The sequence below is a fragment of the Rhinolophus ferrumequinum genome, chromosome 19 (genome assembly GCF_004115265.2).
Source record: "Rhinolophus ferrumequinum isolate MPI-CBG mRhiFer1 chromosome 19, mRhiFer1_v1.p, whole genome shotgun sequence".
NCBI lineage: Eukaryota > Metazoa > Chordata > Mammalia > Chiroptera > Rhinolophidae > Rhinolophus > Rhinolophus ferrumequinum.
Window position 1 is genome coordinate 25,236,801 of NC_046302.1, and position 18,533 is coordinate 25,255,333.

Sequence of the window (18,533 nt, forward strand, 5' to 3'; positions counted from 1 at the left end):
TTCTTCATCAGACAATTTATCCCAGTGAGGAATCATATAAATGAATGCTATGGTTGAAAGCTTTTAGTTATACCTTTCAACTATCTCAGTATCAGATAATCCACGTTGATTAGAAACCCTATGAATTAAAGAATGAGGTAACCCACGTTGATTAGAAACCCTTATGAATTGAAGCACCCTGGGAAGTCCTTTCTTTTTGTGATAGGATCAAATAGCAGATGGGAAAAAGGTAAAAAAGAAGAAACATCTCACAAGTAAATTATTATGGTCAATATCAAGAGGTTATATCCTACCTGATGAGAGAGCTCTTTCATCATTTTTAAACATTTTAAAAAGAAAAGATTTTATATATAAGTGAATTTCACTCAACTTTTGCATTTTGTAATAGTTGTATGTGTGTATATATATATATATGTAAATATCACTTCGTTTATAATATTCTATAATAGTTCTATGCAGAACTTTAATGTCACATTTATATTTGACTATATAATGTAAATTACGATTCTCTGCTGCCCTACTTCAGCAAAATTATTTTCATGCTACTTATTCAATAGTTTCTTCCTTTCATACTGTTTTTTCTTTTTCCTTGATATGTTATATTCTTACTTCCATTAGTTTTTTTCAGCATAATCTCATTTATGATTTTGATTAAATACTTATAATTGTTTCTATTATACTGTGTGTGTGTGTGTGTGTGTGTGTGTGTGTGTGTGTGTATTTGATATTTTTGTAAAACTATGACCAGATAGGATTTATCCCAGGTATACAAGACTGGTTCAACATTTGAAAATCGATTAGTATATTCCATCACATGAAAAGGCTGAAAAGAAAAAATTACACTATCATATCAATAGATGCACAGAAAACATTTGAAAAAATCCACTACCCATCCATGATACAAACTTTCAGTAAACTGGGAATAGAGGGAAACTTCCTCAACTTGATAAAGACTATAAACAAAAAACCTATAGCTAGCATATTTAATGGCTAGAAACTGGAAAATTTCCCACTAATACCAGGAACAAGGTAAGGATGTCCCCTTTTACCAATGCTGTTCAACATTGTACTGTAAATTCTAACTAATGAAATAAGAAAGAAAAGGAAATAAGAGGTCAGAAAGGAAAATATAAAACTGTCTTTGTTTACTGGTGTCAATGATTGTTTATGTAGAAAATATACAACAGTTAACAACAACAGCAACAAAAAAAACCACCACTGAAACTAATAAGAGAACATAGCAAGGTTGCAGAACACAAGGTTAATATGCAAAATAGCTTCCTATACATCAGCGATGAACGAGTGGAATTTGAAATTAGAAACAAAAACCATTTATATTAGGTCACCAACAATGAAATACTTAGGTATAAATCTAGCAAAATATGCACACGATCTATATGAGGAAAACTGCAAAATTACAATGAACGAAGTCAAAGAAGAATTACATGAATGGAGAGATTCAGTATTCATGATAGCAAGACTCAATATTGTCAAGATATCAATTCTTCTTAAATTGAAATAAATTCAATACAGTCCCCTGCAAAATAGCAGCATTTGCATACAGATTATATGTATGTTAACAAACTGATTCTAAAGTCTATGCAGAAAGGCAAAAGAGACAGGATAGTCAACACAATATTGAAGAAAAGAGCAAAGTTGGAGGACTGACACTACTGTCTTACAAAACTTACCATAATGGTATAGTAATCAAAACAGGTGAAAAAATAGATCAATGGATAGAACATAGAACCCAGAAAAAACCCACATAAATACAGTTAATTGGTCTTTAACAAAGAAGCAAAGGCAATACAGTGGCGCAAAGATAGTCTTGACGACCGATCTTTTTACTGTCTCCATAGTTTACGTTTTACAGAATGTCATATAGCTGATATCATGCAGTGTGTAGCTTTTTCAGATTGGCTTCTGTCAATTAGTAATACGCATTTAAGTTTCCTCCATGTCTTTTTATGGCTTGATAGTTGTTTTGTCTATTTATTTATTTATTTTAGCACTGAATAATGTTTCATGTGTGGATCAACCATAATTTATTTATCTATTCACCTATGGAAGGACATCTTTGTTGCTTCCAAGTTTTGGCAATTGTTCATAAAGCTGCTATAAACATCCATATTCAGAATTTGGGGTGGACTTAATTTTTCAACTGCGTTGGGTATATGCCAAGGATCATGATTGTTGGATTGTATGGTAAGAGTATAGTTAGTTTTATAAGAAACCGCCCAACTAGCTTCCAAAGTGGCTATACCATTTTAAATTCCCACCAACAATGAATGAGATCTCCTGTTGCTTCACAGCCTTATCAGCATTCGGGGTTGTCAGGATTTTGAGTTTTGACCACTCTAATAGGTGTGTAGTGGTATCTCATTGTTGTTTGAATTTTCATTTCCCTGATGACATAATATGGGGCATTTTTTCACTTGTCTTTTTGCCATCTGTTTATATTCTTTAGTGAGGTGTATGTTACGGTCTTTGGTCCATTTTTTAAAGCAGGTTGTTTTATAATTGTTGAGTTTAATAATCATTTGTATATTTTGGATAACAGTTCATTATCAGGTAACTCTTTTGAAAATATTTACTCACTCTCTGTGGCTTGTCTTTTCACTCTTTTAACAGTGTTTTTCACCAAGCAGAAATTTTAAATTTTAATGAAGCCCAGCTTATCATGTTCTTTCCTAGAATATGGCTTTGTTGTGTCTAAAAGTCATCAACATAGCCAAAATCATCCAGGTTTTCTCCTATGTCATCATCTAGTATGTTTATAGATTTTTACTTTTACTTTTAGGAATGTGATTTTTTTTTTAAATTAAAGTTTGTTGGGGTGACGATGGTTAGTGAAGTTACATAGGTTTCAGGTGTACAATTCTGTAATACATCATCTATATACCACATTGTGTGTTCCCCACCCAGAGTCAGTTCTCCTTCCATCACCATATATTTGATCCCCTTTATCTTCATCTACCACCTCCTTACCCCTTACCCTCTGGTAAGCACTAAATTATCACCTGTGTCTATTAATTTTTGTTGTAGTTTTTGCGCAGGGTCTGAGTCTAGATTCATTTTTTTAATCTCCAGTTATTCCAGACCATTTGTTGAAAAGACTGTCTTTGCTAGTTAACTCAATTCACATATTTCAGAATTTTTTCAGGAGATAAATAAAATTATACAAGTTATGAAGAAAATAAAGGAAGACTCATGAGTAACTATTTTTAAAAAGATATATAAATTAACCATTTTTATAAATAAATGAATGCATGGCCATTGACTGAAAAAAAAGATATATGTGCTCTCCTATGCTGTACTTCTCAATTGATATTTCTATTTTAAAAAATAAATCTATTGAGATATTGCTTGCATACAACAATGTTTAATAATTTTAAATCCACAAATTAAAGACCTATGACAATGTGATATAATCAAGTAAATTATTACAAGCATGACGTGTAATTTTCCTATCAGCCTGAAAAGTCCTCTCATGTTTTTTTCACAGGCTGTCTCCAATCCCCATCCCTAACTCCAACAATCACACATCTTGGTTCTGCCGCTATATCTTTGTCTTTTCTAGATTTTCATGTGAATGGAATCATAAAGTATTTCCAACTAAAGCACTAGCCAATGATAGCCCATGTATCAGAGAGCAATCTTGATTCTTAAAAAAAAAAAAAAAAAAAAAAAAAAAAAAATCAGTGTGTGGATCAAATAGCAAATATGAGACTAAGTAAGAAGAGACTGAAATATGTAATTTATTTGAAAGGTACATAATAAAAATAGGCTACTAAGCACCATTACATGGTACAGGAATAAACATAGTCCAGAATAAATGGTACTGATGGCAGTGGATCAGCATTAAATTATTCAGAAATTAAACTTGATGCTAACAGCAAATTCAAAAATAACTAACACCAAGTACTTTCATTATGCCAAACACTGTACTATTACACAATCAATCCCCACAAAAACTATATAAAGGAATTACTATTATTATCTTCTTCTGACAGTGAATAAACTGAGATTGATATTAGATAACTTAACCAAAGTAACCCATATAATAGTGGAAGAGCCAAAATTGGAACTCAGATGACCAAACACTGTCAAGAGACCAGTACAAACTCCAAGCCACAAAGCAGTTTAGACATTATTGAGTCCAATTTCAATTTTTAATATGTAAACAGGTCCACAGTACTTCAATGGATCACTCAAGTTAGGCCAGCTTCTTAGATTCAAAGGTGAATTGATATTATTTCCTGAACTTCAGCCCAGATATTTATTATTATGAATAGTATCAGTACTATTAATGTTAATATTATAATAACCATTTTATTCAATATGTAAGGGTATGGGTGTCTATATAAATTTTACATATATAGACTTTATGTATATACATATTGTTGGTTTGTTTGAGCACATTGGTACTTATATACTGAACAATGAATGAATCCACAATGAATGAATCCACACTCAGCACATTTTGATCTATTGATGAAGTTTACAACTAGATAAGTGGGATGACATTTGAAAATTTTGATAGAATACAAACTGGTAGTAGCTGGAATTGAGATTGACTAAGTCATTGTTCTTCTATGAACACAGTTTGCTCGTTATTAAAAAATAATAATAAGGAACATAATTCCTGTATAAGATTTAAGGCTCTTTTATTAATAACAATAAAATCTATTATTTTATTGGATAAATAATTGCCAGCTTTATGTAGCCACACTCAAGGAATTCTTAGATATTTCTTATTTTAAAGTTTTTTTCTGAATATTTACTGAGAGTGAACGGGTTTCAAAAATATAACACATTCCTACTGAGCTATTAGAGCAACTTACTATTTGAAACTCATTTTTTTTAGATATTCAAAGTATGATGTTTATTAAAAAAATAAGATTATCTGAAGATAGGACATATTTTATACATACTGTATTTCAGAACATTTCCACATTTGACCCAGTAAAAATAACTTAAAGTGTATTTTTTTAGCATTTCTTATGGTGTCTGTTATTTATGAACCTTAACGACTCAGCAGATTTTATTTGGTTTATTACTCAGTGATGTCTTTCAATGTGTTTTAATATTGTGGAAGTGATCAAAACTAGAGCATGCTTTATAGATGCTCTAGTTTTGCTTACTAACCAAGCTAAATCTAAATATGCTAGTGCAGCACAATCTTAATTTCACAATCCTTCAGCATCTGGTATTTTTCATCATTTTTTACATTCTTAATGTTCAAGGTAGCTGAGGGTGTCTGTACATCCTTGACTTTACAATACCATAACACTGAGTAAAAAAAAAACAAAAACAAACAAACAAACAAAAAGAAACAGAAAAAACGTTCATTACTTCCTATATCAAGTGATTTCTAAAACTGAACGATAAAATTATAGACCTCATCAAGGGATATGATAGTAATTAGAAAATGGCCTGAGTAAATTTATATAACATCTTATTTTTATACACTGGTGTGAATACCAATTTGAGCCTTCATTTTTCTGAAAGAAAAGACAGCATCTCAAATTCTTTTCTAGCACTCAATAAAATCAGGGCAATATATCAGTTTATTGAAATTCTGTGCTACTAACATATAGTTAAATATTGTTCTCAACCTGTGATGCACACAGTTGTTCATTAATGATTAATCTGTATGCTATTCAAATGAACTTCTTTCTAAAAAGGCATAAGAAATAAAAATATTTTTCTCTCAATCACATAAGCCAGTAGGTAGTACAATGTACTGTTTTCTGGTAATGGCAGTTCCTAGAGGAAGTTGTTAGTTCACAATACAGAATTGCAGGATATATGTTGCACTTTGTGTTTAGACGGGAAGACCTCAATGGTTAGCAGAATGTGCCCGTGGGAGATCACTATTGTACATTTCAATAACTCAAAATCTTTAAGACTTGGCATGAAATAACTTCTAAGCACACTGCAATTGTAAGCTAACATACTGAAACCCATGTCTTACTCAGGTAAAATCAAAGGCAATCATATTGTTGGGAGAGCATGAGATACATATTGTTTAGTAAGGATCAGCAACAAGAGAAGACATGTTTTTTTAGAAGATTTTATTTTGACACAAGATAGAATCTCATAGTAACTCAGTTTAAAGAGGATTCAGCAATGACAAAAGGAATAGCCCATCTATCTGCCATTAAAATATGACAGATATCATGATTGCTGGAAATGGCTTGTTTAGAGAAAGATTATTTAATGTTTTGGCTAGCATGTGTTCATTTTTAAACATTGTACGTCTATGATACTACTTCACTGTACTTTATCTTTGGACCAAAATACATTCGTTAAAATTTTTAGAGGGTACTGTGATGAGTGTAATAAGTCAGACAGCAAAAGACAAAAGCCATATGATTTCACTTATAAATGGAATCTAAATAACAAAATAAACAAATGAAACAGAAACAAACTCATACATACTGAGAACATTTTGATGCTTGTCAGATGGGATGGGGTTTGGGCGTAGGTGAAAAGGGGAAGGGATTATGAAGTACAAATTGGTTGTTACACAGTAGCAATGGGGATATAGGGAATAGCATAAGGAATATAGTCAAATATTGTAATAACTGTGTATGGTGTCAGATGGGTACTAGGTCTATGGGGTGATGGTGCAGTGACGGCAGGGTGAAAAGATGAAGGGATTAAGAAATACAAATTGGTAGTTACAAAATAGTCATGGGGATGTAAATATAGAGAATATAATCAATAATATGGTCATAACTATGTATAGTGCCAGGTGGTACTAATCAGGGGGATTAGTTCCTAAATTATATAAATGTCTGAGCACTATGCTGTACACTAATATAAAGTAATATAAAATAGTACTGAATGTGAACTCTAATTAAAAAATGTAAAAGGGGGAGAAGATCAATAATATTTTGATAGTATGTTACAATGTCAGATATTTGACGGACTTATCATGGTGATCACTTCTTTAGCACAGGGAATATAATCAATAATGTAGTAATAATGTAGTAATGTAGTAATCGTCATTTTAGTGTTTGAATTATTTGGTTCCTACAATCAATGTTACAAGAGACGGGAGTGTATTCACAGCAATCTACATTTTCTCTCAGCTCACAAATGGAGTACCTAACCACTTTCACTAAGGTCCCGTAGGCAGTCACACAGAGTTGCTTCTTTTCAGTTTGGCACACTACTGAGTTATTTTAGGCCAGAAATGGCTGATGCTTTTCTGTGCTGCAGTGGAACTTATTTAACATGACATAAACAGTGATAGCAAACTCTCTGCAGTGAACAGACAGAGATGATAAAATCTTGGCATCATTTCAAAGAAAATGAAAAAAAAATCTTGCATTTGTTGTTTTTGAATATGCTGAATATCGAAAGACAAAGATGAAATTCACTTTGTGCAAAGGATAAAGGACTAAAAAAGTCTCAAGTATGAGCATGACTGTCTTTATGATTAAAGAGCATTCTATCCTCTCCATCTATAGTTTAATTGTAGCCAGTCCAGACATTGAAAAATATCCTAGTCATAGCTAACTGGCATATAAGGCTTATTTTTTTGCCAGGCATTATTCTATGTGATATTCTTTTTTGTTTTTTTTCAATTTTTGTCACTCTATAAAGACTTTATTATTATTATTATTATTATTATTATTATTTATTAATTCACATTTTATTGGTGGGTAAAACTCACAGAGATTATGTGACTTGCCTAAAGTTATGCAGCTAGTGTATAGCATGACTAGGATTTGAACACAGGCAGCCCATATGCTTAATACCTTATCATGAACCCACTAAAAACGTGGAATTGGTCACAATATATTGCAACCGTGGTACTCTGATGTTATGCCATGAATATCACAATCAAGGACGTTATTTCAGTATTACACTGTCACGACCATAAGCTTGGAGACAAGATCAGGGAATGTAGTCAAGAGAGTGGACACCAGACAAAGAACTCAGGTGCAGTGTCAAGAAGAGCCTTAGCCAGTACTAGCATATCCTTCTATTAGAATACTCCCAAGATTCTGGATTTTGCCTTCCTGGCAGTAGCCACAATTGAAATTATTTATAAAATAATTTGTATAATAGTGTCTATTTCACTGCTAAATTGTATTCCCAGGTAGAACACAATGCCGTGAACATTATGGTATTCAACAATCTTTTCAAAGAAATTGCAAGTTGAATGCTCAGGAAGAGGGAGTCTAAAAAGAAACAAAACACATCACAAACAATTCCAAAAAAAAGTTTTAAATTTTAATGATGCCATTTTTCTGCTGATCATTCATTTTGCTCTGTAACCTCGCAGCCTTAGAGAGGTCAGCAAGAGAGGTTTCTAAAGGCACCAGTCTCTTTGGAAAATAACTCAACTTTGTGCTTTCCTGAGTCTTGCAGGTATCTTTTAGCTGTGATCAGAAACTCACTACTGTCTTTAATATAATGAATTCATTGTAAACACGTAGACTAAAGAAGAAATGCATTGTTAAACCAATTGCATGAAATTCTCTAAGTATGTACATAATGGGGAAAATAATTCAGTTTTAAGAATTTCATTTCATTCATCCATGGATGAATAGATGAAATAAAATGTAGTATACTTGGGGTGCCAAAAAAATGTATACTCATTTTAAGAGATGTTAACACTTTAGTCAACATTGCTCAAGCAGTACTACACTGTAATCAGAAGTGTCTGGACGCTGATGGTAACCACTTTGAGTGCCTCTTGTAATTGCAAAAGTCAAACGTACCTTGTATTCATCTTTTGTTATCAGTATAAATACAGTGTTTTCCTTTCTTAAAATGTGTATACATTTTTTGGCACCTTCTGTTCTCACCTTAAAAAGGAAAGAAATTCTGACACGTCCTACAATATGGGTGAACTTTGATATCATGCTAAGCAAAATAAACGAGACACAAGAGGACAAATAGAGTATGATTCCACGTCTATAAGATATCTAGAGAAGTCCAGTTTATAAACAGAAGGTAGAATGGTGATTACTAGGAGCAGGGAGGAGGAGGGAATGGGCACAGAGTTTCAGTGTGGAATAGTGAAAATGTTCTTGAGATGGGCGATGATGGTGGTTGCACAGTAATGTGAATGCAATTAGTGCAAAACAACTGTACACTTAAAAATGGTTAAAATGATACATTTTATGTATAGTTTACCATAATAAAAATAAAAGAGAAAAAAATGGGAGTTTCATTTGAAATCAACATCTCATCAGAAATACTGTTCAACTTGTAACCATATTATAGGATTCTTGGACCTATGCATATTTATTGATAAATCTATTGAGATAAAATTGGAGGCTTTTTTCTTATTAAGGCAATCAGTTTGAACCTTAATTTATATTGTTTAATCTCATGTTTCCCTATATTACTCAGATATTTTTATTTTGATTAACCTATAAATTAATTGAGATACTATTTCATTTGGTTTAAAAGATATCAATATTAGAAGTCAATAACATTTTTACTATCCTTATGTACAAACTCAGCATGTAATAGTCTCAATCTTTCTTTAGAATCATATTTATTTAAAATAAAATATGAATTTTTATAATCAGAAATATATAAAAATCTGGAATACAAATGAGCATATGCACACAATAGAAGATTGTGTCGATTATGTCACTGTTAATATTCATAATACTAATATTATTTTTATAATAATTCACTGGAAATGTTATTTTAGACAATGTTATTTTAGATCTTTTGTATAATATGCAATTGTATACTGGCAAACAGAGGAATTAAAAGTCTGGGCTCTGACATCAACTTTCCTGGGAACAAATGTCAACTGTGCTATGTATAGTTGTGAGCACTCCACAAGTATTTCAACTCTCTGGGCTTCAGTTTTCTCATTTATAATATAGAGAAAGAGCAGTTACTACCTCATAGGGAATGATTAAGGGACTTACATGTATTAAACACCTGTGAACTATAAGCCCAAAATCAGTATCAAGTATATGATTATTGCTCAATGAACGATATTTGAATCCTACTGAGATTGCAGACTGAATTTTAAAACATTTAAAAAGAGGTGGTTAGTATGTAGTTATGCTTCACGAATCTTCATGGGTCAACTGGTAGAATTGTTATCAAACAATTTACATGGTTAAGATAACAACTTCAAAGCAAAACTTTTCCAGTCATTCAAAACCATGATAATGCCAAACAGAGATGCAATTTTTATAATATGACATTCTCTGTAAACCATTGTTGTGAACAAATTGATCTAGGTTTGTAATGCTGTTCTGTGGTTTAAGATAAAAAGGGACCCTGTCAGAATTAACTCAAAATATACCACATTTGGTATTTCCTAAGAACAAGTAGAGAAGAATTATTAGTCAGTATTGCATCATATGTTTGCCTCATACGTTTATGAATTATAACCTTAAACACCAAATAAGGGAATTATTAATAACTATAAACATTAATTTCAAAACTATTTGCTTATAGTAACACACAATAAAAATATGCTCTTTTGGGTCATCTCAGAAAAATAAAGTGTACAGTGGTTCAAAATTGAACTTTATAGTCTATCATTCATCTGTTTAAACTGAGGTGACAGATATAAATCTCAATGAGAAAGCACTATATACTAAAATGTGAGTGAATTTCTCCAAGGTAATTTAGATTATGGTATGTTGACAGGCTTGTACTAATGGCCATTCACAGAAGATGTACCTCTGAATTCATGATAGGTGGAACTAGATAGAGCCTTTTGTGAGAAAGATAATTTATATATACATGCTAGAAAATATAAACTAATACTATGTCCTTAAACAATTTTCTAAGTGAATTTTCAAGTATTTTAATTCTTGCGGAATAAGTAAATATGCTGCATTGATGACTCAATTAAAAAAAAATAACACTCTAAGGAAACATTTAATTCTGATGTCAAAATCCCACTTTCTTGGGCAACTAACTCTATGGTTATACAGCATTAATGGTGTGGTGTGCATTGTGTGAAAATAAACCCACTATGACTTTTTGTTTCAACTGAGTGTTACCGATAACTTTGACTCAGAATTGAAACACTGTTTCAATCATAACCATGGAGTTATTATAGTTTTGTGTTATGTCAGCATAAAAGGACAAATAATACACAATTCACCAATAATATTAAGGCACAAATGTATTGACAAAAAGTAGTTTTTGATATCTATACCTGCATAGTAATTATAAAGAACTATAAAGAAACAAAAGAATGCAAAGAAATCAAATGGCTCTGATAATGACACTTTCTGGAAGCGAGGAAAGATTCTTTTCACTTAAATGAACCAAACAAATAATAGCGGTTTAATATCAAAGTCTGAATTCAAAGAATGCTTGTTACATTTCAATCTAAATAAAACCCTGGTGAGTACCGTGGCATAAACATTCATTAATTTTCTTATTGTTACATATTTTTTTTTATTTCTTTAATTTGTTTTTCCCTGATAAATATTTGTTGGATCACAAAGATGCCATACAATTCAACAAAATCAAATAAATATCAAGTACAGATTTTCTTTTAAAATAATGTTACAGGGAAAATTAGAAAATGCTTCCCCAAAGATATAAAAACTTTATGAAGACCAATAGAAAAACATTCTCTCTGATTGAAGTATTAGCAGTGGTTGTGACATCTTGATTTTGTGTTTTATGCACTACCTATCCTGCCTCATGAATACGAAGTTAGTTAATGTCTAAAAAAGTTTTGGCATGTGTGGAATATATTATGGAAATGTTGATGTATAGTATATCCAGCAGTGATTTTTTATAATGTCCTTTTATAATGTCCTTTTATATATGATTATGTCATCAAGCCAAGTCAGGAACGTCATCTGACCTTAGAGACTTCTGTTAGAAAGAATCTAAGAACACATAGGTTTTCTTAGTACCTAAAGGAATGCATGGGATGCATATGCTCTAGACAATGTTCCATTGTGTCGAAATAAAGAACTTCAAGCAACTATCGAAATATAAGTATATTTCTACTATAATCAGTTTTATGTGGTTATATGCTTATTATTATTTCCTCTATTTACTTCCTTGATATCTAATTAGAAGGAAATTGATGTGGGTATTATAAAAAAGTATCAAACTTTCTAATATCCTTTCTAGCCCTTATATTACATAAGCAGAAGAATCTGGTAACTTTGCCTAAGATCTGAAATGATGTGATTTAGCATCACATCTTAAACATTCTATTAAAATATCTAAATAATTTTCCAGATATAAAATTCTTCAAATTAAGCTTATTTATTTAGTAGAAATCAAGAAACATAAATAAATGAAAGGAAAATATAATTTATGAGAAATGATGAAAACTCACTAACTTTTGAACTGTCTCTAAGGAAGAAAAGATATCAGATTTTCTTTCCCCACTATACTGGATTAAGAAGTTTAAAGTATTGATCCTATTTTTCCAGAAATGCAATACTTATAAACCCTTATAGATTAAAATATATATATATATATATGTGTGTGTGTCTCTCTCTCTCTCTCTCTCTATATATATATATATATATATATAGAGAGAGAGAGAGAGAGAGAGAGCGAGAGAGAGACAGAGACAGAGAGAATCAAAATATGTATACATATTTAAAGAAAGGAAAAACTGTACTAAAATTGTAATACTCAATATATGCCGATAATAAAAGATGAATACAAGTCATGTATATACACTTTGTTGGCACCCCCAGCATGTGTGTGTGTGTGTGTGTGTGTGTGTGTGTGTGTGTCTATATATATATATATATATATATATATATATATATATAGTCTTACATATCTGTTGTCAAATCTTACTAAATTTTTTTCAAAAATTAGAAACCTGATAAACATAATAAAATTATCATCAAGAACAATTTGACTCTCTCTTGCATTTCATGCAATACTTTCATATATATTCCCTCACTTTGAACTTAGTTTTTTATTGTTCACCAAATAAAAGATGAGGGTTGAATAAATAACATACCTGAAGAGAAATTTGTAATGTTTCTGATGAGTCAGGTACAATAAACTATAAACCAAAAAAGGGGCAAGTGGGAGTCACTAAAGAATGAGAGAAATAACAGAAATGGGTGCTGACAGTGTTAGTCCAGGCTGTACACGCTACACAGTGCAGAAAAGAAATATGTAACATGAGGAAGTGACTTTCAAAAATTTTGAGAAAGGCTTAGTAAAATTTTTCTTATTAAATCTAGTAAAATCTTATAACACAGAAAAGGTTAAATCACCTAAATTTGTGGTAATCTAGAATAGTATCAGAGCTGTTAACTAATCAGAATACAGCATTTCCATAATGACACTTTATAAGACCCATTTTCTACCTTGCTGCTCCTAAAAATTAAATTACATATATTTAGCAATTTCCTAAGTGCTTTACAAATACCTATATTCTCTCATTTTGCTATTTAAAATTTTACTTTTCAAACTGCCACTTCTTACAAAAGGGTATGAGAGAGAGAAAAATAACAGGAAAGGGAAAGGACATTCAGAAATAAGACTACATTTTCTTTTTAAGATTGCTGGCACCAGAAGAAAAGCCTTTTTAGTTTAAATTTGTTTTAAATAGTTTTTTATTGTTGTTCTTTAAAAAAAAAATCCCGGTAGAAATACTGGCTGGCCTCAAATTTGTTCAGTGAAGGATCTGGGGAAATATCACCATACAAGTGGAAACTTGATTTTGTTTCTCTATGTGGACTTCAGACACTAATTTTGAGAGCTCTGAGCCCTCAGAATTTCTAGCTATATAATCCTGAGGGCCTCCAATTGAATGTCTTACTCTAGGTCAGTGCTACTGAAAGTGCTGCTACTCAAGTTGTTTATCTAAGACTGGAATTTAAGCCTTCTTTCCTTAAGAAAGTACAGTAGTCTCCCTTATCCACAGTTTCAATTTCTGTGGTTTCAGCCACCCTTGGTCAACCTTGGTCCAAAATTATTAAATGGGAAATTCCAGAAATAATTCACAAGTTTTAAATTGCGCACCATTCTGACACAGTCCTGTTCTGTCCCATGTGGGATGGGAATCCACACTTTGTCCAGTGTGTGCACCCCAATATAGATTTCCTGCCTATTAGTCACTTAGTAACTATCTCAGTTATCACATTAACTGTTGTGGTATCGCAGTGACTGTGTTCAAGTAACCCTTATTTTAGTTAATAATGGCCCCACAGCACAAGAGTAGTGATGCTGGCAATTTGAATATGCCAAAAAGAAGCTGTAAAGTGCTTCTTTAAGTGTAAAGTATATATGTTATAGGGAAAAACATATATAGGGTTCAGTACTAACTGGTTTCAGGCATCTACTGGGGGTCTTAGAATCTGCCCCCCTTGGGCAAAATAATTTTCAGCTAAACTAACAAATATGATTTGTAAAAGAGTTCATTAAATGTTACTTTAGTTGCCATTGTATAAAGCTTTATATGCATTTTATTACAAATAAATTTTATTTTGACTGTATTGTATTTATCAGTTAATTTTATCTGCAAGAAGAAAATAAAGTTCACACTCAATTAAATACAAAATAACATAGATATCGAGTAAGTAATGAAAAACTTTAATACAAACAGCTCTTTATTTTAATCCTGTGCTTTTTTCATAACTTGCTTTTCGTCTAAACAATATATTCTGTTTCTAATCTGTTATCTTTGGAAAGCTATGTATTTGACAATTTATATAAGTTTTTAAAATTCTAACATTTAAAAGTATGTGACCATGTTTGTATACATATCCAACATGTCACTATATGGAGTTTGGTTCCTACTCATGACTAAATAAGAGTGAGAAATCTTGTATCAAATAGGACATAGGACGACATAGAAAACATCTTGAAAAGACACAATGATCCCAATTCCAAACACCAATATCTAAATGAAAAGAGGCTGACTATTAATGGTTTCCACCAACTGAGAAAAGTTGAATATATCAAACTCAGTTTAAAACCTCTTTTGATTATTTTCTTTGTTCTAAACTATGCAAAATGAAATAACTAAGTGAATATTAAATCATTTTTATGTATAAAACACACAGAAGGTGCCAAAAAATTATACATAGATAGATAAATACATAGATATACATATACATATACATATATACATTTTAAGAAAGGAAAACTGTATTAAAATTGTCATACTCAAAATATACCAATAACAAAAGATGAATACAAGTCACATTTGACTTCTGCAATTACAAGAGGTGCTGAAAGTGGTTACCGTCAGCATCCAGACACTTCTGATTATGGCAAACTACGGCTTGAGTAATGTTGACCAAAGTGTCCACTTGTATACATTTTTTTGGCACCCCTGGTACACACACACACACACACACACACACACACACACACACACACACACACACACACACACCAGGTCTGACATTTAAGTTTGCGAACTCATTCTAGAATAAGTGCCACACGCCTCATTGCTGAATATCACTATGGTCACCTTTGAAGTACTCCCCTTGGGAAGCTATGCACCAATGCAGTGCCTAGTCACCCTTCAAAGCAATTTTGGAACTCTTTTTCTGGAATGGCCCTCAGAGCTGTCATTGCTTTACCCTTGATGCAATGGGGAAAGGACAGTCTTTTTAACAAATGGTGATGGAAAAACCTAGTTATCTACATGTAAAATAATGAAGTTGCACCTGTACCTTGTACCATATAGAAAAACTAATTTAAAATGTATCAAAAACCTAAACATAAGAACTAAAACTGTAAAACTTTTAAAAGGAAACCTAAGGGAAACATCTCATGAAATTGGATTTGGCAATGATTTCTTGGATATGACACTAAAAGCCCAGACAACAAAAGGAAAAACAGATGTTAGACTATATCAAAATTAAAATATTTTGTGCATCAAAGGACACTATCAACAGAGTGAAAAAGTATAACACATGGAAGAGGAGAAAATATTTGCAAATTATATTTCTGAGAAGGGGTTAATATCCAGAATACCTATATAAATAACTCCTACATCTCAATGACAACAAAACAAACATCTTCAAAGAAGATCTGCAAACAGCCAGTAATGATGAGATCCTCAGCATCCCTAATTATTCAGGGAATGCAAACCAAGACCAAACAGGGTAACACGTCTCTCCTACTCTCATGGCAATTACGTAAAAATTAGCAATTAACAATTTTTGGTTAGGATACAGAGAAACTGGAACACTGCTGGTGCAAATGTTAAATGGTGCAATTGCTATGGTAAACAGTATGGCAGACCTCAAAAAATTAAAACTAGTATTATCACATTATCCAGCAATTCCACTTTTGGGGACAGAACTGAAAGCAGACTCCAACAGTATTTGTACACCCATGTCCATTGCATTATTATCAGAAGCCAAAAGGTGGAAGAAATCCAAATGTCCATCAATAGATAAATAGATTTTAAAATGTGGTATATACAAAAAATGTAATATTATTTAGCCTTAGAAGGAAGACAGTTTTAATACATGCTACCACATGGATAAACCTTGAGGAAATTATGCTAAGTGAAATAAGTTAACCACAAAAATACAAATAATGTGATTCCACATGTCTGAGGTACCTAGAGTCATAAAATTCATAGTGACAGACAGTAAAATGGCAGTTGCCAGGGGCTGAGAGTAAAGGGGAATATATCAAACTCAGTTTAAAACCTCTTTTGACTATTTGGTGTTATTGATTAATGGGTACAGAGCTGAAGGTATATAAGGTAAGAGTTCTGGAGATTGGTTGCACAACAGGTGGATGTACTTAATGCTATGGACTTTTTCACTTAAAATGGTTAGAAGGGTAAATCTTATGTGTATTTTACCAAAATATAATAATAGAGGTGAACTCATGAAAAATAAAATGATTCCTATATTTCTAAAAAAGTGAAAATATTTACTAATTCCACCAATTGTTCATTATATGATCCAAAGTAACTTTGCAAATGTATTATTACCTTTAAACACCCAGGAATTTAAGCAATCCTAAATTCACTATTACATTGTTGTTTGAGTTTGTGTTTCAATCTGTGTGCTGAGGAAGGTGGGGTCGGGGTGGGTGGCAGAGATTTTTCTTTCACTTTCTACACACTAACATTTTCACAGTAAGATCTTCAGTAAACTTTTGTTGAATGTAATGCATATTCAGAATGATTATAAGTGAAGTTATCTACATAAAAAAATTATTGATATTTCTGATTTATTTTTGGATTCTCCTTTTTCTCCCTCTCCCTCTCATTTACTATCATTCCCCTCCCTCCCAAACTTCCTTCATCTTTCTCCTTGTGTCCTTCCTTTGTTCTTCCCTCTTTCTCTCTATAATTTTTGCTACTGCAGAGCAGAAAAAAACTTGTAGTGCATATCTATTGTCCAAAGTTAATATAACCTCATGGTTATTAATCTTATATAAATAACACATGAATGTGAATAGAAGCACAATTATGAAACGGAAATAATTTTCATTGTTTTCTCTTGTAACAGTAATCTCCTAGGAAAGAGATCTGTATTTGATTTTAAATAAAAGTGGATGATAATGAAGTTTTATTTACTATATTATCCCCTAAATCTCATCTGTTATTATTGCAAAAGTATACTTTTCTTAGGTAGTATGTAGCTACTAATGTAGTTTCAATAGAATATTGTATATTATGACTTCCAGCATGAAATGTAATATTATGTTGCTTGTTCTTTCACAGTGTAATAGAAATGAGAAACGCTTCACGAAAATTGAACCTAGGTTAGTATTTCAGGCTTCAGGTAATCCATAGTTTCTCTTTGAATGTAGTATGTAAAAATACTCTTCCCTTCTTGTCATTTCTTGTCATTTCTTCTTTCCCTATCAAGGTTTAAACTTTTGCTTTGCTGACATGCCATTTTGCTTCTAAACTTAAATTTATAGACAAAGAAATATTTATTCACCTTCTTGCTCTGTGTACATCATGCTTCTAAAGTTACTTATAACTCAACCAGCATGAAGAAAAATGACATTTTTAGTGACAAAGAAAAATAGATTTCAGAATATCTCCAAGATACCGATGCAAATTAAATGAAAATTGGAAGAGCTAGATTTTTCTTCACATGAATAGATATTTTCTTACGGAATAAATACAAGGTCGCTTGAGTGGAGAAACAGTGATTGGCAAAAGACAGGAGAAAGGCTCTGTTATTTTACATGTAAATGAAAATGGTTTTTTTGAAATGTGTATTGAAGTTGTAATAACAATTTGAACTCTTAAAAAGATACCCTTATCCCCTCCTTCAAAAAAAAAAAGTACAATCTAATTACTATGTTTTTCTGTAACTTATTTGTGGAAACATTTAAAAAATATATTTCAGCTTTATCCTTTCTGCAAAAAATAAGCAACATCTAAAGTATAAATTAAAGGCTTACTTTCAAAAGGATCATAGTTTCAAAAACAAATAACAATGATATGATTATTTTAATAATTTCACTATCTAAGTTACACAAAAGTTAATATACCAAAGAGATGTAGTCCATTAGAGCATTCTGTATTGGTAAAAAATGTTTTCAAATATTTAATGTAAAATAAAATAGCATCTGGAAAAAATGCATAT